Source organism: Aquila chrysaetos, chromosome 5 (genome assembly GCF_900496995.4).
Source record: "Aquila chrysaetos chrysaetos chromosome 5, bAquChr1.4, whole genome shotgun sequence".
Classification (NCBI taxonomy): Eukaryota; Metazoa; Chordata; class Aves; order Accipitriformes; family Accipitridae; genus Aquila; species Aquila chrysaetos.
The window spans coordinates 46,316,581-46,339,999 of NC_044008.1; the positions used below are offsets into that span (position 1 = coordinate 46,316,581).

General features: G+C 36.5%; 1 long non-coding RNA gene across 2 annotated transcripts in view; it reads right to left on the reverse strand.

The window, feature by feature from the left end:
• The window catches only part of LOC115342167, a 32,281-nt gene that overhangs the window by 1,123 nt on the left and 7,739 nt on the right, over positions 1 to 23,419 (reverse strand). For both annotated transcript variants that reach the window (XR_003923659.2, XR_003923658.2), the window contains exon 3: positions 16,527 to 16,778. This is a non-coding gene — a long non-coding RNA (uncharacterized LOC115342167). The remainder of the gene's footprint in view (positions 1 to 16,526; positions 16,779 to 23,419) is intronic.

A 23,419-nucleotide genomic window follows, 5' to 3' on the forward strand; every position in this document is an offset into this window, starting at 1 on the left:
ACTTCAAAATTACTGTCTGTAGAAGTATTACTACAATATATACATATGACCTGCATTTCCTAACAGCTGTACAACACCTAAAAATCTTAAGATTCTATTACCTGTGAAAGCAAGGATATTCTAAATATTTTGTATGCAGAGACCATAAATTTAACTTTCTTTTTCTATGTAAAATTCCACTCACTCAATTTCTCTTTCTCTGATCATGTTTTAAAATATGTATTAATTTCAATAGGAAACAGTTTCTAGGGTTACACCTTCTACCTGATAATATAAAAACAGTGTAAAACACATGTTTCAACTTAATATCAATATAGCCTTTAAACTCTCCTTAAATCAAATAACAAAAGAGGAACTATTAGAATATCAGTTAAGTGAGACCTGCTTGTTGGGGGAGGTGTTGTTTGTTGGGTATTTTTGGTTTTATGCTGCAGCTGTGTATTTGTGTCTTGCATTTATGGTGGTTAAACTGGAATGGTGAAGTAGCATGAGGTATGTATATCTAAAAATAAAAATGTTTTACTCCTTACTCTGTGAGACAAGGCCATTTCTTCGACAACTCCAAACAAGCAGGAAAATTTCTTCACAGTAAATTTTATGGCTATTTGGGCATTTGTAGTTTATAAATAAAATAAAACATTATAGATGTTTACTATGAGTTATTACTTATTTGCATTTCACATTTTCAGAGCGTATTTTTCACCTCTCCATTATAGGATACACAATACCCAAACAGGACAGTAGAGGGTTAAGAGGTCCAGAGCTGTAGTATCTAGTATAGATGCAAGTCTGGGAAGAAGGCCATAGAATAGCTAAAGCTTAACTTTGAAAAAAGAGGTCTCCAGATTTTATTTTCCATAGGAGAGGCTTTATTTTGATTGATAAGAAAACAGTTTTAAGAAGCCTATAAGAGCTTTCTTGAGACAAGAAAAGATTCCTATGGGATTGCTTTTCAGACTACCAGTTAATGATAAACAGTGATACTTTGGTATGTAAACAACTCTTAACTGCCATGACACAAGAGAATACCAGGACTGTTACCTTTATATTATGATATTCATGATGCTAGTCTTGTGACCTGCTCAGTGCCACCTTCTTGGTCTGACTTAGTTCTGCTGTACCTAGGATAGCTGGTCATCCCCATATATCATTGGATTCATAGACCTTATGAGGTCCCTTCCAACGTGAATTATCCTATGATCTTGTGATCCTATGATTCTTCATATTAGTTCATTTAACATTTCTTTTAAGCCCTCACATCAGCAGGGAAATTGCGCATGAAAAACTGCCATAGGTACATAGAACTTTCTCACAGAGGACAGAATGACGATGACTCAAACCTACAGTCAGCCTTTAAGAAGTTTACAAATGAAAGATCAGATAGTCTCTCAAATGTAGAAAAAAAAAATCAAAACAATTTGTTTAGCATGATGCAAAGCCAGATTAAAACTAGGACAGAAAGCTTTTGGGGGAATAGACACATGCTAAATAGAAGTGGCTGCTGCCACTGCCACCCTGCAGGGCCTTACAAGACATCATGGAATGTGTCAATGTGATTTATTTTTATGAATTATTCCTATAGGCATTATGTATGTATTCTATGAAGATTAAAAGGAATTGTTTCTTTAGAGATACTACATTAAGAATCACCATAATGTTATAGTTTAATTTTGTAAAATAAGAGATCCCACTCACTGAATATAAATCAGTATAATAAAATAAATATTTGTATACAAATTCCATCACAGAACAATTCACAAGGCTGAATACTTTTTTTAAAGCCAATGAAGTTAGAAATTAAACAGATGAGGCAATGAGTGAAAATATTTTCCAATTTTGAAGCAGTATACTCAGAGACATATTTCCTGTATTGTAGGATTGAATTTTCTTACTTGTATCTGTTAGCCCTTCAAGAACTTATGAAGTGGTTCCCACTGTTGCCCACTTTTTTTAAAGAGGTTACCAGTCTGTCAATTTCCTGTAGAGGGACCAGTTTCAGAAAAATCTGTAATTTCAACCCACATTGAGCAAGACTATGATTATCTCAAAAACATTATTTCCAGTGGGTTTTGTGTCTTTCTAATAATCCGTACGGCAAGTCACACTACACTTGACACAGGACTACTAATTATGTAAGTTTCTATAATAAGTAACCACAATAGAATAGAGTATTTTTCTGTGCAGTGCAAAAGCTTCTAGAAGTGCACAGCCTATCTGTTCCGGCCTCAAAAAGCATTTAATGAACGGCCTCTAGAGCCTGCACTAATTACCTTCCTGGTTCTGACTGTAGTTACAAAGGTTCCACCAGAGTACACCTATTTCTAACAGGTGCTGATTTTAATGTAGACAGTATTCCCTCTACTTTTAGTCATTGCTGTCCGGGAAAACTACCACTGTGTGCAGGAAGACTGTCAGAATTCTCTTTTGCTAAAACCTTCTAGGACTAGATTTGGCTGTTGACTATGGCTGATATCCACACTGAAGGGCTCAACTCTGAACTGTGCTCACTTTGTCAGAATATGTTTAAAGTTTTAGGCAATATAGAAAGTTTCACTCCTGTGCATCAGAGGATGTGAAAATAATCCATGTTTCCAATTTATACATAAAGCAAATATCTACTTCTAAATTAAAAAAAAATCTTACCATTATTTTTGAGGATTATTAATTCATTTAATTTTGTATACACATAGACAACAGTTGTCATCTTTTTGTACCTCTATATTCCTTTTTTTCCTTCCTGTCTCATAGTGTGTTGTGATTAGGATAGACTATTGGTTCTTAGAATTGTTTTGTCTTTACCATTAAATGCAAGTTTTCATGACAGACCACTTATGCGTGAGAATGTCACTGCACTTGTACATTAATTATATACATATATACCTACACACATATTTACACACATATGTTAACTATAGCACAAGATACTTGAAAAGACATATTATAAAATAATTGTGAAAAACATTATTTATTAAATAAAAGTTTGTTTTTAACACATGTCCCAGGTACATACTTGAGTATAGAGTCTCTTTAATATAGATTTAGTTCTAGTTAAGTGAGCTTCCTAAAAACATCCATGGACACAAAAGCAAGAGAAATCACGCAAATGGATTCTATCACATTCTGGAAATAGTTATAAGGCAATTTATCACTTAGCAAGGGACATCAAAAGCTCATGGGCATTTGGGGCACCATGTATCAGAAAGGAAGTCAAGTTCATAAATGACTCACCAAATGTCACAGGAAAAAGAAAAGGATCCTAGGTATGTTCAAGAACAGTGATTTATATCTAAAAGCTGTTCCAGAATAACAAGAAATCTAGAGAATGGAAAGCATGTGTAAATGTTCTCCTCCTTTCTCTACATGTGTAGTCTTATGATATTGCTAAAAGTAAAAAAAGACACCAGCTTAAAAAACACCACAAAATCTGTATGTGCTGTGTCAAGGCCCTGAGTTCAGTTATAAACTCTCTCAGTAATTGCTCTGATCAGCCTCACCTGAGGTATCCCCACACCTTTGACCAGGGAATCCATTTAAGCTCAGTTTGGGTCATTTGGTCCTTTTCTAGGCTGTGTTTTAGGTGTGTCTGCTGCTGATCCTGTTCCTGAAATACTGTAGTGCATCCTTTGATGGACCTTGGACCCTGTCTTGCCTGATGATCACTGGACTATCGATGGGACCTGTTGCCGTTGCCATGCTGCTCTGCTTGCCTGTCTCCAGCGCTCTGGGACTGTGCTCTGTCGGTGAGGTCCTTGCCCAGTGTGCACTGCGGCCACCCTTTAGCTGCCAGCTCAACTTCCCTTAGGGAGCAACCTGCTCATGCTGTTCCCTGATGTTGTGCTTAAACTGCATTCCAAAAGAGAGATGCTGTGAAAAGAACCCCTGTAGTGTTAGAAACTTGGAAAGCTTTTAATTAAGTAAATGAAGTTTTCACTCATGATGGAAGGGTAAGCTGCAGCTGGACTGATGGGCCCTTTCTGGGCTTGCAGTTTGTACCCATTTGCTCAGGAACCCAGATAGCTTTGGAGTCTACACAGACCCGTGCAAAAGTACACAGTATGTGATACCACCTAAGTAGTTACTGTTGTAATAAATAGCGAGATATGACAAGAGAGAACTGTTATAATAAACACACATGTGACTATCTTATAATATATTAGAATATAAGCCATGGGACAATTAGTGGAAAACAATTACTGCAAGAAATGTGTTTTGTGACTGAGACCCATCCTGGCCCTTTAAGTCTGGACTGTTACATTCCCATTTTGTTGTGAGAGAACAGAGCAAACACTGCGGTTTTTTATAAAACATAAAGCTCTCTGTACTACCTTTCAGAGATTTTTTGGACAGGATGGCAGCTTACCTTGTCCATCCATTGCTCAATTGCAACTTCTAAAACATGTTTTAAAGAGTTAAGTACTAATCAAAATTTTTGCATCCAAACAATGTCAGTCTCACGGAGTCGTTTATCAGTGAAGTGTTAGGAATGAGTCATAATTTTGAGGTGCCATATTTCTATAGTATATTAAATGCAAGAGCATGTCAAATATATTACCACTAAGGTTTATTGTTAAGTCTGCTGAAAGCATTTTGTTCAAAACAATGTTTGCTGTATCTCATATAGCTTGAAGCCTAAATTAAATGAGCTTTACTGCAGTCAACAGAAGAATTCTTTCCCTGCCTCAACTCTCTGCCAAGAGCAGCAATGGTGTCAACACTCAACTATGCTACAAACATTAGCGGTGCTAATTTGCAACTATACTTTGAGCAACTGTGGAGTTTCTTTGCCACTGTACCTTTACCCTAATGCAAGATCAATGAATGACAATGCTACAGTTGGCCCATCTTTAGTGGCCCCAGTCTCAGTCTCTCATTTACTGTACATTAAAGCAACTACATTCTTTTCTACAGGCCAAAAGGTTTAGATGTCTACCTGAATTTGTAGCCTATTCCAGGTATATATGCTTTGCATTAGGCAAGTGAGTGCTGTATGTCACATATGCATGGTTGTGTATAGAGTTAGTTACTTACTGAAGTGTTACTGGGGAAAAAAAATCACAGCAACTAATAAGGATGTGAAATATGACTAATCTGTGTTGGGTTTCAGTTACTTTAGTCCAGAAGGCTCTGTGAGGCTGTATGTATCATTAAGATGCTACTCTATAATTCAAACTCTTTCATCTAAAGAATAGCCTATGCAGTACAAGAACACAAGGAGCCTCTAATTAATGTAAGTGGTGATAATACTAAAAGCCATTCCTTTAGTTTTGACCTTCATGCTCTGAAGTATGCAGGGTTTATAAAAGTGGTGATACAACCATTACTTTTTCAGGGTTAATTTGAAATTACACACTACCCAGATCACATTGAAAGATCATGAGAGTATGTATGTGAGTATTATTGACAACTGAAAACCAACTACAATCTTTTCATGCACCCTTCTGCAGCCCTCCCCAATTGTGATTCATGAGAATCAATAGAAGCTTTGCTTTCTAGAAAAGAGGACTTGAAAACTTGATTCTAAATGTGGTGTATATTTGTCTAAGCCATAAAAATACTATGGAAAGAGAAGCCCAAGGCTAAAATAGCAGGTGTTTTTCAAGGTAGAATTGAAATCTATTGGCAGCACTGCATGGGGGAAGCTTGCACATTATCTTCCTGAACTCTGTTTGATTTAAGCAAGTGTTGGCAATCCTTATTTTCATGAAGTTAAGATTCTCTATCAATTTTTTTCAATAAATTATAAAAAAATATGACTTCTAATCATGCCTTTTCATGTTAAAAAAAAAATTACTAGGCTTCCTGACAGTTAGAAAAATCCGATAATTTCTTCGATACAAGCAAGAGTTAATATAAAATTTCAGATCTTTTCTAAGTGTTTTGAGCAGTGGCTTTATGATTGTGAAGTCTGTTAGGTTTTTTTAAGGGCTCACATTTCAGTATCAGAACTATGGGTGGCATCAGGTGTCTAAGTTTTGCACCATTTAAACCTGGCAGCTGTTGAATTTCTTTGTTGCATAATAAAGCCTTCTTGCAAGAAAAAGGGAAATTTTCACTAAGACTAGTGAGAATGAGATCACTAGATGCCACTTTAGCTGCATTACACAGTTCTTCATAGCATTTTACTTCATATAGGTAACAATTTCAAAGGGACAGATTCTCTAGGCTTGCGAATTCTTTGTGCTCCTCAGCCAGTAAGGAAAGACCAGAAACAGGGCTGACAGCAAGCATAAAATGAGTGAAATGGGATGCAACAGCTCACCACCTATAACTGCCAATCTTAATCAGGGAAGTGACTACAGCACCCTAGGGCAGGGTGGTGAGGGTGACCCTAGTCACCTAGTCCTCTGGGTCACTGCTAAGTAAGAAGAATTAGAGCATTCCCCAGGTTGCTGACATCTGTTAAAGTGTAACTACAACAGCAGATAATTTGTAGTACTCTTACAATTCCTCATGCCTCCTTACCTAGCAGAAATTTGCTACAGTAAAGAATTACCCATTTTAACAACACTTCTTGCAGTTCTTGCGCTAAGGAGTGCCTTTGTCCTAGCCACGAGGAAGGTTACTGTCTAGGCTGGTTGCTGTCTTTCATGCTACTCTTCATCAGTTGTTGATTCACTACAGGCACTGCTAAGCAGTGCTCAGGATGGTCAGCATGAAGATTCTTCCTGTAATGATGACTGAAGGTTTACCCCATCATTTCTTACCCATGTTTATGTCATTTTGAAGGTAGATTGTATTTCCAGGTGCTAGTAAACAATTACATTTCAGAAGGATCAGGAATGTATCTTTCCTTTTTTTTAAGCAGAGCATGGCCAGACTCTTCTCAGTGGTGCTGAGTGACAGGACAATAGGCAATGGGCACAAACTGAAACACATTAAATTCCATCTAAACATAAGGAAACACTTTACTGTGAGGATGACTGAATGCTGGAATAGGTTGAGAGTGATTGTGGAGTCTCCATTCTGGAGACAGGGCCCTGGGCAACCTGCTCTAGCTGACCCTGCTTGAGCAGGGGCATTGGACTATATACAATTTAGATGTTTTCCAACCTCAACTATTCTGTGATTCTCTGATTAAACCACCTTCTCTAACGCAGTCATCATATGATTTATGCCTCTTACTTTGAGACTGCATAACTGTAATTGACTCAACAGGGCAAGGCCTCGTGACCATTGAGAGTATGAAGCTGCTAGAGACTCATAGCCTAACGGTGAAAATGAGATACCTAAAATCAAACAAATTACTTAGTGTTTCATGTCTATCTTGACTTGGGTGTGTTTGAGGAGGCATCTTAAAGAGTTGGGCTGCCTACATGTTACCATCATGGAACTGCCCTAAATGAGAGACCACATCTGTCCCTCTGTTCTGCACAACGAGCAGCAGAGGTGACTGAGCTAGCTGCCTTGCCACTGGCAGAACTGTCTGCCAGCACCTCTCCCCACGGGCACATCTTCACCTCTGGTCTTGAATAGGCGGGTGTTGTTAACTCAAGTTAGTCTATAAAGCTGCAGGAGTTTCACAGGAGAGAGATGGTGCCGAGAAGATTCTCTTTGGAATTAGCAGGGTGTTTTTACTCTTTCAAATGTTCTGAGGACAAGCACTGTCTGCTGCTTGCTGCATAGTGTTTGTAGGCATTACTGGTTTAAGAAAGGGTAATTTTAAAGAATGAGAAAGATCACAAGTATTTGGGTTGAAAACATTCTTTGTCTTTGTATGTTCCAAATAAACACAGTTTAAAATTCAGCTTCCTTAGACTCTGTTTTCTCCCCCTAGATGTTAGAGATTAAGTGTCATTCAGAAGTGTTAGAATATTTCTCCCCTTTTCAAAAGCTACCCATACAAAATTGTTTGGCTTCCCTTCAAACGGAACAGTATAAAAAGAAAGAACTGCTGAGCACAGGGGTTAGCAACAGTTGCACTTTAAAATGATTGATAACTTTAAAATGACTAGGAGACTGAGTTTATACTTGTGAAAATGGAACAACAGGTACAGCAGAGAGGCCATGAAAATCAGTTTTGTACTATGACTGGTTGGACTCATGAAATGTGATTAGATTATTAGCAATAAAACTTGCAGACATCATGGAGTTAAGCATATTTGTACAGAGAGGCCTCAGCTGTACTGGCTTGGAGGAGTGCACTTGTTTAACAAAGAATTTGCGAACAAAATAGCTCACTTAAAAAGGTAGATGCAGAAAACTAGAGATTTTGATGTTATGCTTCCAAATGTGAGTAGAATGTGATGGGTTTTTTTAAACTTTTAAATGTGCTTTCCAAACTCCTTTTAGTGGATAGCAGTTCTAAAAAAAAAAAAAACAAACCAAAACAACTCAAACAATTTTTAAGCAAATAATTGATCACTGATTTTTAATGTTATTCCTATGACATTGGAACTATTTGTATGTATTACCTATTTCAAATGTTAGAGCCTTAATAAAAACTGAGTATGTATTTAGCCAGCCCTATCAGTATAAAGCTACATGAGGCATTAATACACCAAGACCCCCCTTCCCTATACCACCAGAAAAATGATCCCCTTTCTTATCTCTCCAGTATAGCAAGCTCTTTTATCCAGTTCTTTTACAAGCTGCTGTTGCTACTATTCCCCTTCATGAGTCTTGACAGCTGACTCATGTTGATGGCCACACTTCCACTGACTGCTGTAGAGTAACTGCCAAACCCATTTCATACTGTAAGACTGGTGCTATCTGTAACTCCTCATTTCTGAATTTGCTCCTAATATGTACATCATTTCATTATGTATATGTTATTGTGGAAATGATACACGTGTAAAATGTGGAGAGAAAAAAAACCCCTTTGTTTTCTTTTTTTGCTCTTTAGTTGAAATAGTCAAATCTTTAGGAGTTAATGCCAGCAGAACTCCTTTGCACAGCATGGCTAAAATAGGTAAAAAGGACTATGCTTTAAAAGTAAACTCTTCTACTACAAAAAAAGGAGGAAAAAATGAGTTGAGGATGCTAATCAAACAGTAGAAAAAGTCTTTAAGGAAATATGATGGTGTTGAACATGTGATACAGGCCAGTTTTTGACTGAGGAAAGAACAGTCGTGTGTGTTAGTTAAAACACACAAGGTGTGGGCCCAGAAGCAGAGATTATTGGCAATAGTTATTGTGTTTTGCAGACAATAGGAAGCAGGGTTTTGACTGGCCATCTGGTCTGCACTCTATAGCTACAGCTGCGTTAGCTAGCTTAGAGAAGGAGCTGCAGCTGTGTAATGAATATATACAGCATAGGAGGGTGTGATATTTATGGCAAAGATAAGAATTGATGAAAAAGTAGGACTGGACATGCTTTAGGTTTAAGATGCCATTTCAAATCCTGTTGTCTATGATTCAATGCTGGACATGTCCTTAAAATATTCAGAGACCTGAAAGAAGAGATTTGATTCATAACTTCGCTGTAGTATGCATAAATACAAATGCTAGGAATTAGTATACAGTTGCCCAGGTCCAATTGTTCTAAACAGTTATACAAGCACAGAATTTTTCTGCCAAGCAGAATGATTAGAATTCTTTGGTAGCTTAGTATCTAAGAATTAGGAATTTCTTTTAGATAGCTCAGAACTGTGAACACCTTGAGCACAATTCATTTTACATCATTCATGCCAATGAACCAGACTCAGAATTAGAAATGGTCTGGGTGTCTGGGTAGAACAACAAATTGTCATCACAAGACATCTTCACTGGTGTAACTTGTTGGTATGCATACCTTATTAGAAAAAATATTATTTATTTAATGGGACTTTTTTACATTTACTTAAATATATATACAGCAGATGCTGAAGACATTCTACCTACTGCCCCTTCTACAGAGATGGTGGATAAATAATTTGAATATAACTGTCTAAAGATATACCTTTCCCTGGAGGACATTATTTAGCTGCCACAGATAAAGCTATTTGCGATGGCCCATATACTGGTAGAGAAGTACTAACCTGCCCACCAGTTACTAGCAGACAGGTGCTAACATGCAGTTGCCACAGCACACAGTACCAGCAAGAAGTTAGCCTGTAACTGGGTGGAAAAAGTACTGCCAGCAAGATTTCCTTATTTTTGCCTTGTAAAAGAAACGTACCTTGGATGGTAGGTACTGCCTTGGAAAAAATATTCAGCTAGAAGCCCTTGAATAGGGAATTAGTCACATTCCTGGTTGCTTTTCCTGTGCCCAGGAGAGTTTGTGACAAGCACAGACAAGTGTGAAAAGCTTTGATAATAAATCTAGAGATAACATTCATCTGAAGAGTTGGTGTCCCTGGAGCATGGAAGGAAAGCATTAGTCTCTAGTATTCCTTAAAACACTCAAAGGAAATGGGTATTATTCTGTCTATGAAGACATTCTCAGAAATAGAATTCTATTAAGTGCTACTGCCTTAACAAGTACTACAAGAGAGTTAACATCCTATGCCTTCAAGAAGCATTTGTTCTCAGTGGAAAAAAAAAAGGCCACAGTAAATCCTTAGATATAAGGGTGGACATAAGTAGCTGGCATTTGTTTCTAATTTGCATTTATCTTATTTCATTGCAAATTTTAATTCATCTCTTCCAAATGAATATGGAACATTTCATTTGCTGATCTTTTGCATTAATGTGGTCAATATAATTGGAGCTGAAGTGAGCTGTTTGCCAGACTTTCTAACTGCTGCCAAGAAAAACTTGGGTGTCATTTAGAAAAATCCATGGGTGGAGGAGGAGGAGATCATGACCATCTGTCTATGCATCAAAGGCTAAATCATTATAGGGGAAAAATAACTTCTCTGTTGTGTTTGCCAGCCATGTTCCCCTTTAAAGTAAGTTCAGTTAGTAACTTTTGAAGATAAACATTTTCAAAATTGTCCTGTGGGCTCAAACATTTCTTGGAAGGAAGTTGGTGAAAATTTTAAAGGACAAAACTGCACAATTTGGAAGTGAATGAGATAGCAGGAGGATAACATTAGAGGAAAAGTGTACAGTCTCCCTGGAGTCTTCCCAAACACTTTCTGTTCCATCCCTTTCAGTTCCAGGATCTCACAAGTACAGAGAAAAGGAAGCACATAGTCTCTTACTTGTCCTGCACACAAATTACACAAATTCCATGCCCCATAGCATTTACAGACTTCTTGACTTAACATTTAACAACGGGACAATAGACTAACAGCATTTGAAAGACGTGACAGTAAATACGCACCTGGACCTACTTGAGCCCTAAAACTTCTGTTGTCAGTCAGGATAATAGTCTGAAAAGTAAACAGTCTGCAAACAAAATTGCATAGAGAAGAAGGGCATTATCTGTCGTATGGCTAATACTTTGCTCTTTTTATTTGGTTGGTTTTTTATTTAATGCACTGCAGAATTAAAATCCTGGCATCATGCTGAAATCTATCTTAAGGAGCTAAACTATGAATGCCTCTGAAAAGCCATCAGTCCTTCAAACCAGGAGTCACTATTGCAGGAGTGCTGTGGGCTCCTTTATCAGTAGTCACTGTGACATAAAGGTCTCTATGATGAGAGTGAAACGACAACAAATTGAAAATGCCAGTAACCATGGGAGTTCTGTTTAGACTGCCACTTCCAGCATTGCCACTGTTCTAATTGAGTCTGCTATAGTAACCGCTTTAGTTCCCTTAAGTTCCAGCTTCTAGCATACTCTGTCATCTAAATATTTGCATTTTGTAGGGTATGACATCCAAGTCCAGGCATTGTTACTTAAAAATATTGCTCTGGCTTCTCTGAGCAGGAATCCTTCATAGTGTCAGTCTTCAAAGGAAAGATTTACAGTTCTTATCAGGAGTATGGGGTTTTTCTTTGTATTGAGATTCTGAATTTTCTCCTTCTTTGAAGATAAGAAACCCCTGCTATCATGGACTTTATACGAATGGGTCCCTGGATTTGATAAACTGATTAGGACTACTAGGATCAAATCCTAAATATGTGCACATTGAGAGTTCAAAAGGTGAACTAATTTCACCTTTGTATGCTTGCTATTCTTGATTCCTATCTTTCCTGATAATAAGTAGTAAAATTTAGAAACGTAATTTTAAAAAATTACGGCTTTTTGGAGTTATACTTCATGTTCTGCTCCAACATTTTAAAATTAAAAAAAAAAAAAAATTTACAGGCAGATGAGGGTGTGACTTTTGGAAAAAATAATCTATTGCTCATTTTTAGTAAATGCAAAACCAAACACAAGGGAATTTTTTATATGCAATCAAACGTCAATAGCATGTTTCATGTACTTGAAATAGAACAAGCACAATTTTAATCTGCAGTACATTCTGAATGGAGAGCCACAGCATTCCACCACATCTGGAATCTTTCAAGAGATATATTTATTACAAGTTTCTTAGTAACTACAAAGTATTACCTCAACCTCAGGTAATAAAATGCCAGCATCAAGATAAATGGAAAAATATAACTGCCTAACTAAGACTTTTGAGAGGTATTGACAATTCAGACAAATTATCCTTTTACATTATTGAAGTTGAATAATATTTTGAAAAGGAACTAAAATTCTGCAAGTTCTCTATAAAATCAAAATTAGTTCACTGCAATTACATGGCTGAGTTTTCTAAAACGTTTGTTTGCATCAGGCTTCTTGCTTGAATTGTTTGCTAATCATGTTTTTAAGCCTTTTGTCTTTAATTTTAACAGTGCAACAGGATTTATTAAAAAAAAAAATCAAAGGATAAGAGAGTAAAACCTAGTAATTAAGCACTCCTGTAACACTTGTCGAAACCTGGTCGTAAAGAATGAATCTATTTCATTATAATGAAAAGTGTGTGTGTGTGTGTATATATATATATACTGTTTCAGAACATTCTCCTAATTTTTATTTTTTTTAAATTAAAAAAAAAAAATCAAGAATAGATACCTTTCTGCCCCACCACAGTCTGCGTGGTCAACAAATAGTTGACCATGAACAGTAAAATTTACCGTCTGAGCTGAATAATAGGATATCCTGGAAAGCAGGAGTGTTAGAAATCTGCACGGAGGATTGAATTGGAAAACTGCCAGAAGTTCAAGGGCCACATCTATTTTGCATAAAATGGAGCAGATGGTAGCTGACTTAATCTTTGATACCATGGTACGGTCCACAGAGATTATAAATCCCAGCATGAAACACTCCATTTCTTTCTTGCATTGAGCAGGTGATAAAGGAAGATACAACGTATCTTGCAGATATTTTGAAACACCTACTTTGAAAATAGGCTCTATGCTGCATTATTGTTTCTCATCTAGATTTTTCTAGCAAGAGTTCTGTTTTTAACACCTACAACTAATAGCATACAGTTGATCAGTAACTACAACTAATTGGCAGTTTCTTGGCCATATTATTGGAGCTTTGCCTATGCTGGCCCAGAGATTTACCCTGTTTCTTAGGAAGTCTTTCTGCTGTTACACAAGCATTTATAAATCTTCCGTCATTATATTTCATCTATCTGATGCCATTCACAGGCATAACCAGATCAACAAATAGATCAAATGCTGAGAGTTAGTATCTGAAATTCTTACACTATTCAAAAAGCTTGTGGGACATTAACTTATTGCTAAGGAGAGGATGTCTTAGATTGTCCCCAAGGACCATTGTCTAATAGCTATTTAACATTCCATGAGTGTCTAAGACTATCAGCTTTTTTGGTTGAGCGTGTAAGAGCCGAATTCAGCAAATCTTAAATTTAAAAGTAGTTCCTCTCATATTAAGCAAAGCAAGTAAACATGAAAAAAAAAATACTCTAAATAGAAAACTTAATGTGTACATCAAAATTCCAGGAAATCCACACCATCTACATATGCAAACTAAGGAAGCACATGACAGAAAAATGTGTTATGGATAGTATTGAATCAGTCACTACTTGTAGACATCTCTGTGCTGCACCATATCAAATTAACACTGGGTATGATTTGTGATTTAATAGAAAGGATCCTAACTGTTTTTACTTCTATTGCTAAAGTTCAGATACAAAATACTTTTCTGAAAATACTGGTATTCCAGATTGAAGAAGGCTAAAGTCTGAAGTCAAAAGAAGTAAAGTGTAGAATAATTTTGTCAACTGTCCACAAAATGTTCATACAGTGTAAAATCCATTGGATATCTGATAATAAAAATTGTGTTCTTTTGTCTTTTGGAAATACTTACGCATTTTCTGTCATAAGTTTTAAAATACAGGTGCAAGAACATTCCTAAACTTCTTGAACATCCAACTACTATACTGCACTATATTTGGAGATATTTTACTTCCATCTTTGTAGATCCCTACAAAGGCATATATGGGCTATGACAGATTTTTGGTGCAAATACTTTGTAAGAAAGTAGTTCAAATTTGATTACTGATAACTGATCTGTTAGTAGAAAGAAGACCTAGAAAATAGTTATAATATGTAAATGCTAGTGCTTTTGTATCTATTTCCTTCAAAAAAGGAAAATAGACAGTGTTTTGTCATCCAAAGTTATACTTAGTATTATTCAACACTTGTGAAGCCCAGCCTTAGCCTGTCTGCTTTGCTCTGATCTCACTGCACAGAGCAAACAGAAATCTGGGCGGCTTAAATAGGGGAGAGTGCACTGGCATTCCCGCACGTCTTCCAGATCCCACTCCCCTTCTCCCACGTAGGTGTTGCTGAACAGTGGACATAGCTTCATAGCTCTGTATTGCTTGTCAGGATCTCTGGCTAAACCTTTAAAATCTGCCTAAGAGCTGAGGGAAGCTCAAATACATTCTTTGTTGGAGCCTGTTGAGGCTGTAGCTCTCACTGTTAGCATTATCCAATTTGTAAGGAATAGTTCCAATCTCATGATGTGGTAACAGCTACACAGCCAAAGAGTTGTATCCATTGCTTCAACTGGAATAGCGTTAGAGCTGCCATTATTTGTGTCAGGGTCTGACTCGGTGCAAAACCTACAGGGCATCACTGCAAGCCAAGGGGTAGTACTAAGGTTTACCACTTCTGATGAGAACTGCCCTGAGCCGATATAAGCAGTAATATTTCAATTTTACAGATGAGAGAACGTGAGAGAAATCAAATAATTTTTTTCAGTATCGCAGACAGTTTAGCATTCAGGAATTTCTGCTCTTGTCCTAATACTGCTATAGGAAAACAAAAAATCAAGGGGAAAAAACGTTTGCAAATGATTGCAACTGCATCTTTTCTCTCCCTTCAAGGATTTTATTTTCAAGCAATGGCTTCCTCTCACAGCTTTTAATACTTAATTAGTAATTTTCATCAGCATGAAGTTGTTCTAATTTGTTACTTCTATGTTCCGATTATGAAATATGACAGAATTCTAAATATTTAAAGGGAATGGGATTATTAGCAATGTGCCCTTCTCGCATGCGCCGTTGTTATCCTCTTTAGTATCATAAAATATACAATGTACCTGTAGCAAAGAGACCTTAGTAGAGCATACAGATGGTATTGAATTCCTAAAGCAGTCATAGGTCTGCAAGTGTTATTCTCAAGATCTCTATACAGTCTTTCTAGATTATTATACATGAACACCAGTGAAAAAGGTCTTTCTCCATCTTCTTTTTAATACAGTAAGTCCACATATTATTCAAAGATACACTGGTACAAAATGATCAGTTTGATTACAGTCTAAAATTGAAAAGACCATTTAGGTTTTGGTTGCTGTTCATCTACATAAAGTAAGTTTATGATTTAATGCTTTACTGTATGGGTTATTTTTCTTGCAGATTGCCCCTCAGAATATTCTGGGTTTTTTGCTCACCATTTTAAACAAATTTTTCTAATATTCTTAGAAAATGGAATAGTACAAAACATTATGGTTTAAGACTTTGAGAATCATGTAGTGAGATCTTTTGTTCATGTGTTAAGCCACTGAATGAAAATTATTGTAATTTCTGGTAGTCAGTGCAAGAACACGGGGGTGGAAAGCCTCCTAGATTATTCACTTGGCACTGGTGGTTTTGAAAAGAGAAATCCCTGGTGTAAGCAAAACATAGATTTTTTGTTTACAAGGTGATTGAAGGAAAAAGAAGGACAAATACTTTATGGCTCCTAAGGTAAGCTTTTCCCACTGAAAGAGCCAATTCTAGGTTGGCAGGTATATTTGCAATGGTTGAAATGAAAATTTTATTGGCCACTTCAAAAATGTAGCAAATCTGTGTGGGATTTTGATATAAGCAAGATATAACAATAGAACAGCAGCCCAAAACATTCACTGCTCATAGGCAGATATGCAGAGAAAAGCCTGCAACAAACTTAGGGCTGTGTTACATACAGCTCAAGCTCTACCAATGTTAAACCAGCTGTGGGAAGGGGAAGATCATGACAAAGATTTTCTTTATAGAACAGCTGGTGAGACCAACAAGGTTACTCATATGACAGAGAAATAAATTAGCAGCAACCATAGAGGTAGGCTGCATTAAGAGTAAGTAAAATTTATTATATAGTGGTCAAAAAGAACATGAAATGAAGTTATTTGTGAGTTGCTGGAGCAAAGTGAAATACATGGTTCATCTCATATAGTAAAAGCAAGAGCACTGCCTAATCAACAACAAACTACCCACCTTCATTTCTGCTGCCAGTTGTTCTCAGCTCCATCAGAGACAAAGATCAGGTCAGTGGCAGGGTGTCAGTCACTGGCTTCTACAGTCTTGACTGCTCAGTAAATCACAACAGTCCATCTGGGACTGCTGCTGCAGAAGCTGATTTTCATCTCACATGTATCGTCTCCCACCTCCGTTAGGCTGTCACAGACTAGCTATCTGCTGCGCTCTAGCTTCCATTCGGCCATCTCTTATTCTTCTGTATCTTGACCACTGCAGATATAAAGCACATCAAAGGCATTTTTGAAGCCTTTTTCCTCATTAACTGAGGCCCTTCTTCCTCACTGTGTTCTTCAGCCTCATTTTGAGGTTGTGTCTAGCTGACAGCTATACAGCCAGGATAGCATCTAATCCTTCCACTAGTCAAAAAAGACAACTTATTTCAAAGAGTATTCCTTAAAACTCTCATAATGTACACTTTCTCAATAAACCTTATAAAAAAGTCCAAGAAGAATAATCAGAAACCAAGCATAATGTTTGCATTGGAGAGGTGGTTTCCTTGAAAATGGTGAAAGAATTAAAGTATTTCTCAAATGGTGAGCATGAAGTCTAAGATCTTGTTTTTCACAAAAACATGGAAATCAGGTGCAGTGTGTTCTTAGCATTGATTGTAACTACTGGGAATTAGGAAATGGAATTAAGTTGCAATATGCTACATATGGATGATTGATTCTTTCAGGACTGATGAAAAGAAAAAAGTAGTTAGCCAGAAAGAGTACTAACTTGTTTTTTGCACTGTGAAAAAATTCTGAAGATGCTTTGCCCTAAATCTATGTGGAACAGTTCATAAAAAGGAAACCATAACTCAAGACTGATGTCATCAGAACTATTGCTATTCTGAATCTGCTTTAATTTCTAGTTGCTTAATTTAGTTGCTTCATTCACTTCTCTTCAGACAGGATTTTAATTTATGGCATCTGATATTGTTCTCTTGGTATCCTCTAAAATTCAAGTTTGGAGGAAAAATGACGTTGCTGATGTGGAAAACAAAGATTTCTACAATAAATCTCCTCTAATAAGAGCACAAATAGGTTTTATGTTATCATGTGGCTCTTAAATTTGCAGGTACCAGGAATATAAATTTCAATCTGTGAATATGTAGTACTGTAATTTTTTTAACTCAGTATTAGGAAACCAGACATAGGCAAACGGTTTGTCCATCTGCCTGGAAAACATTCCAGTCAGAAGCTCTATGGTAAGGAGATGCCTAACCACGGAGGGTTAGGCTTAGTACAGTTTTCAATCAGATCAAGATCTGTTTTTAAAAAAAAATAAAATAATCATATTCTATTTTATCATCAAGTATAGGTTTTTATTAATACTATACAATCTCACTTCAGATTTTTTTAATTGCTGAGACAGAAGCTATTAAAATAGAAATTATTATCAATCTCAACACTTTTTTTTTCTTTCAATCTATGTTTTTTCAGCCTTGAATATCCCCTATAACCAGAATAGAACTGTTCTACTCTTGGGCCAAACCCCCAGATCCTTATTTTCTCAGAAATAAATAGTCACTCTTTACATTTAGCCCCCCATTCTAGCTCCCAGTTTTCCCATAAAAAGAACCAGGACTGCATTCTAGCAAACTAGGATTTCTATAGTTTTAAATAGCTAACTTGAAAGAACTGAATCCTATTCTGTCCTGCTCTGAGGGCTGTGTTCAGTCAATCAGAGCCTTACCAACCTACCCACCCCAGAAAAAAAAAAAAAACAACTGAAAAAGTAAAGGAATGCAAATGTTTCCCTTGTAATTCTACATTATCTTTGATTTTTTCCTAGGTCTAGATGTACATACATTGCACTTTCATAGCTGTATTCTAATTTCTAAAATGTTTTCCACTACTGAAAAGTACAAAATTATGAAGATCCTGATTATTGCCACAGATATTAATGATTACTGACACTATTACTGTTTCTGTAAATACTGTGTATTCCATTAATATTCAGCTTTATACCCAAAGATAACTGATCAATGCAAAAAGGTACCTATCGCTGACCAGTTCCTCACAATGGCCTTCAAAGTATTCCTCTGGAAACTGTAAAAATGCCCAAGAGAATTGATCCTATCCCAAGAAGCTGACAAAGGTCCCAATCCTGGCAGCAGATCCATATAGAAGCAATTCTTATCCAACACACATCCTTTTGTGTAATTCAATTTATTTACAGAAAATATATTCCTGACATCTAAGGCATCAAGTTTCTGCTTCTTCTGTAATATTGTTCAGTAAGTTTTGCTGCCTTCTGATTTACAATGCTATTCAAGGTTTTACAATAATGTTAGTCATCTATATTGAGAGTTACCACTTTTAAAGTAAAATTCTTGAGTAGAAATGCAACCAAAACAGTAAATCTCGGGAAAGACACTGCAGAAACCTTTCTAACTTAAATGCTTTTTATTTTAATATGCTACAGTAGAAATTAGTAAAATTAAATTTTTTTTTTAAATCCAATTAGCACAACATTGGATTTATATATGGTAAGGAAGCTATGTTCTGTTAATGGACACAAGAATATCTGGTTTGGACTCTGAAAGTATATTGCTTTAAATATTTCTGATGTTTAAAAGGGTAGTGAGGTGGGTGTTGGTCTCTTCTGTCAGGTGGCTGGAGATAGGACAAGAGGAAATAGCCTCAAGTTGAGGCAAGGGAGATTTAGGTTAGATATTAGGAAAAATTTTTTTACTGAGAGGGTTGTCAAACATTGGAACAGGCTGCCCAGGGAAGTGGTTGAGTCACCATCCCTGGAGGTATTAAAAAAGCGAGTGGACGGGGTACTTCAGGACATGGTTTAGTGGGCATGGTTGATGGTTGGACTCGAATATCTTAAAGGTCTTTTCCAACCTAAATGATTCTATGATTCTAAGTTTATCAGGTGGATACATTTTATTCCTCTTCAAAATAATACCAAATTGAAAATACTCTAAACAAATTAGATGACTATATGATTCCATGGGAGCTGGATCTCTCCCCCATTATAGATCATTAAGTGGTTAACAATGTGAATGAACGTGGCTGTTTCTGCAAATTGTTTTCAATTAGCTATTGAAATAGAAAATTCATCTGAGAAACTGCTCTAAAATGATATCACAAGTTTCCCAAGTGAGTACTTTGCTACTGAACTAAAAGAGCAGTCCTGTAGTTTAAGCCATTAGAGACTGTTTATAATTAATGCCTAATTTTTCACAGGTGCATTTTTTTATATATTTTGTCAGGGTATTGGCATTTTATAGCTAACTCAGATTTTGACAAACTGAAAGTTGCAGTTTTAGTCCACACAGCATACATTGATAGAAGCAAGGTGTGTTGTTAAATTTGTAAGTCTATTCCACTTTAACTTCCAGAAGATTATTTTATTTAAAGATTATTTTTTTGTCAATGACGGTAACCTAAGTTGCAGCACTATGAAAGTCTTCTCTGTAATAATAATTCTGAACAGAAGGCTGCCTTTAAGTATCACTGCTCTATATATACCACTGCTTCCTGATATTTCATGCTTCTCTTTCCTGAAAAGTAAAACATTAGCCTGTCTTGAACCTTCAAAGGGATGAGCTGTTTTTTAATGACTTGTATATGGCCTTTTAAAAAAATAATTTTGGGGACTGGCAGATCTTGTGAGTAATCCTGGCTTGTAGTAAAGGATATGCACAGTGTTCACAGTAGTTTAGAAAACATGAAAAAATACCATTTTAAAAAATTCTGTCAAATTCAGATAGGCATCTGTTTATTGTAGAAGTTTAATATCTGTACTCCACCTGCCTAAGTAAAAGCAGAGCAGTTCACTGATTCATTGTTAATGGTTCCCAGTGAAACCATATACTAGAAGCGGGACACTAGAGAAAACTACTAGCCTGACAACTTTTGTTTGCAACAATGAAATTAACTACAAACCACAAATTGTTTAGGGCTTCAGTGTTTTGCTAGATATTTAAAAGTCTAGAAAAATTATTTTTTACTGCACATAGATTTGTACTAATATATTAGCACAATTAAGGAAATCACCCTGCAAATGTCTGCTGCAGGCACATAAAAAAAAACTTTTTAGAAAAAATCTGTGGGCTGTAGAATGTTATGACCAAGATCCATTAAAGAATTCTGTGCAGCCTCTGCTTACCTGTATTGTTTGTTAGGATGGATTTTATTGCCATAGCATTGTTATTTGTAATTTAATACTGCTTGTTCATTATTAAAAGTTATTTTTTAGCTGTTGTAACACCAGAATGGCATTTCTGTTGTCCTAGGCCACAAGAACTTTCAGCTGGTACCAATGCAATGCTATTAATCACAATGTCATATGAAAATTCCAATTTCTCTCTGTAAATCATCACTCAAAGATCAAAAAAGCATCCATCAAACTTCACCCTCCTATAACTCTCCCTGTTGTTTAAGGTTTAGCTCTACAGTCCTTCATTGCTACAGGCTCTGATGCTATGCTGGTCTCCATTGCTACCAGCCCATTATGTGGGTCTACAACACAGAACTATCATCTTTACTGTGGTTGGCATGAAAAGTAACATTGGCCAGACACAGAATTTGAAGTGAGAAATTAAAGGATATTTTCACTAGTTTTATGCACTTCTGCAACACTGGAAGCTGGGATAATAATAGGGCATATTGAGAGGAAATGGAGCACTACAGGCTGTTGAGAAAAAGGAAAGAGAACAAAGATAATTGACTTGAAGTGAGGTTAGCACAGAAACGGTGTCTTCCCTCCCTCTTCCATACGCTGTGTAATGCAAAAAAAAGCTGTACGTTCTAGTTTGAGACTTAAGTAAGATTATTATTATTTTAAGAATACTTGTAGGATACAGAAAAGTAATACACAAGTCAGCAGAATAATTCTGTTTGTGATAAACAGCTAATAAATGTTAGGTGTGATAGAATGACACAGACTGTCACTTGGACTCTAGCTGTGCTTTGGGAGCCAATTCAGACTCCAATTGCTCAAGTGCCATCCTTGCCCTCAGAGTTCAGGCGTTACTGGCATAATAATGGTGCCTTCCCTTTGTTAACTCAGGTCTATGAGAATCACAGCAAATGAAACCCGAGTCTTGCTTGCAAATTGATGGAAGCCACAGTGGTGGCATTTCTCAGATCTCTCTCTGGATAGAATGAGCATCTCTTCATTCTAACTCTCAGTATGGGTACTCTCTACCCAGCAGTTAGTTTTACAAAAATTTTAAGCTCCTAATTACTTTAAAGGTGTATCTACCCTATTATCAAATTTGTCTCAAATCAGTGCTCAAAACCTATTAACGGGGCACATATGTGCTATGATTGCAATCTCTTTTCCTTAGTAAACTAGGCTAAATGTGTCTAAGACCCAAATGAAAAGTTTAATCTTTAAGAAATGACATTTTTTTAAAAATCCATTTCTTATAGACGTTTCTACCAAATTTAATGTCATGTTAATACTACTATTCAAATGTACAGGAATAAATAAGAAATTATATTCATTATATGAATCTTTGATCCCTCCTCCACATTTCTACATGAAAAATATGATTTACATTCAAGCTGTTTAGAACACCTGAGATGTTGCACAGCAAATGATTGCCTTGTCTGCTTCAGAGCTGAGTCAATATTAACACCAATGAAGTATGCATCACCATGGTATTCAGACGGACTTTGCGTTTTGATTGCAGTACAAACATATCCAGGCTGCCAGTCACATGTAGTCCAGGTAGGAAGCATGCATTCTGTTTTGTAATTTGTCAAGGGAACTACAAACTGGCAAAATTTTAGTCAAGGACCAAATATTCAAGAATCTGGAGATGATGGAGAGCCTTGACAATATTAACTCTGTCTTAGAGTTGCTGCTTACAACTTTGTTTCTTAAGTTTTCTTCAAGGCATACAATAATTCCTGCTAAGAACACTACCTGCCCAACATGAGGGAGCCTGAAGGAAAGATAAACAAGTCAACTCTGCTGAATATTAAGGCAAAAAGGAAATAGCTGTGTAGATACAAGGGCAGTTGGACAGTTTCTGACTTTATAAATAGCAATCAGTGGATCAGAAAACTTACCAGAAAAAAACCCCAGCACAATCTTTTTTTTTAAACAAAGTTTTTAAAAATATATAATTCAACCATTTTAAAGTTATCATTCATACAGAGGAACTTTCTAAAACTGAAGAGAAAATGTCCATCTTCTAGAGACTGTTCTCAATAGAACCCGGCAAAAAATGCAGTTTAAGGGAAGGCAATGATACATGAAATAAATAGAATGTTTTAGAGGCCAACACTTTCTTTTGATGGTTCTTAAACTTCATACAGCAGTGTGAATGCAAAATCTTAGGACACGACAGGCTAGATTCATAAGCAAGAAAAGGAAGGTGGAAGTGATGCTGCTTTTCATCCAAAAATCCAGACACTAGTGCATTCATCAAGGAGAATGCACTAGGCAGAGAAGACCTCTGCCTAGTCCCCTCTCCTGTTTGAGGAGACCCCCTCACTCAGACTAGTAGGGATTTCGGAATAAACCTCCTCATTTTGTTTCACATAAGTTTTCACTGAGTCAGAACAACTCAAGCCTGATGTGTAAACCAGGAACTGAGGAGGTGGGGCACCCTCAGCTTTTAATCCCTGTTCAGGTAGACATTTAACATTCTTAAATTGGAACAGCTAAATCAGAGAAGAGCACCCCAAATACCCTGCAAAACTCTGATTAGATCAGACCCGTGGGAAGTGTTGATTCTAGGACTACTATGGGGTCACCCTTTACAAACTGTAAACTCATCAGCTAGTGGATAAGACAGCAATCCCCATTGTTTTCTGTTTTGTTATCTTAATACTTTCTTTTGTTTCAGTTTGGCAGCCAATCTGATAAATAAAAATCACTTATTGGCACAGACT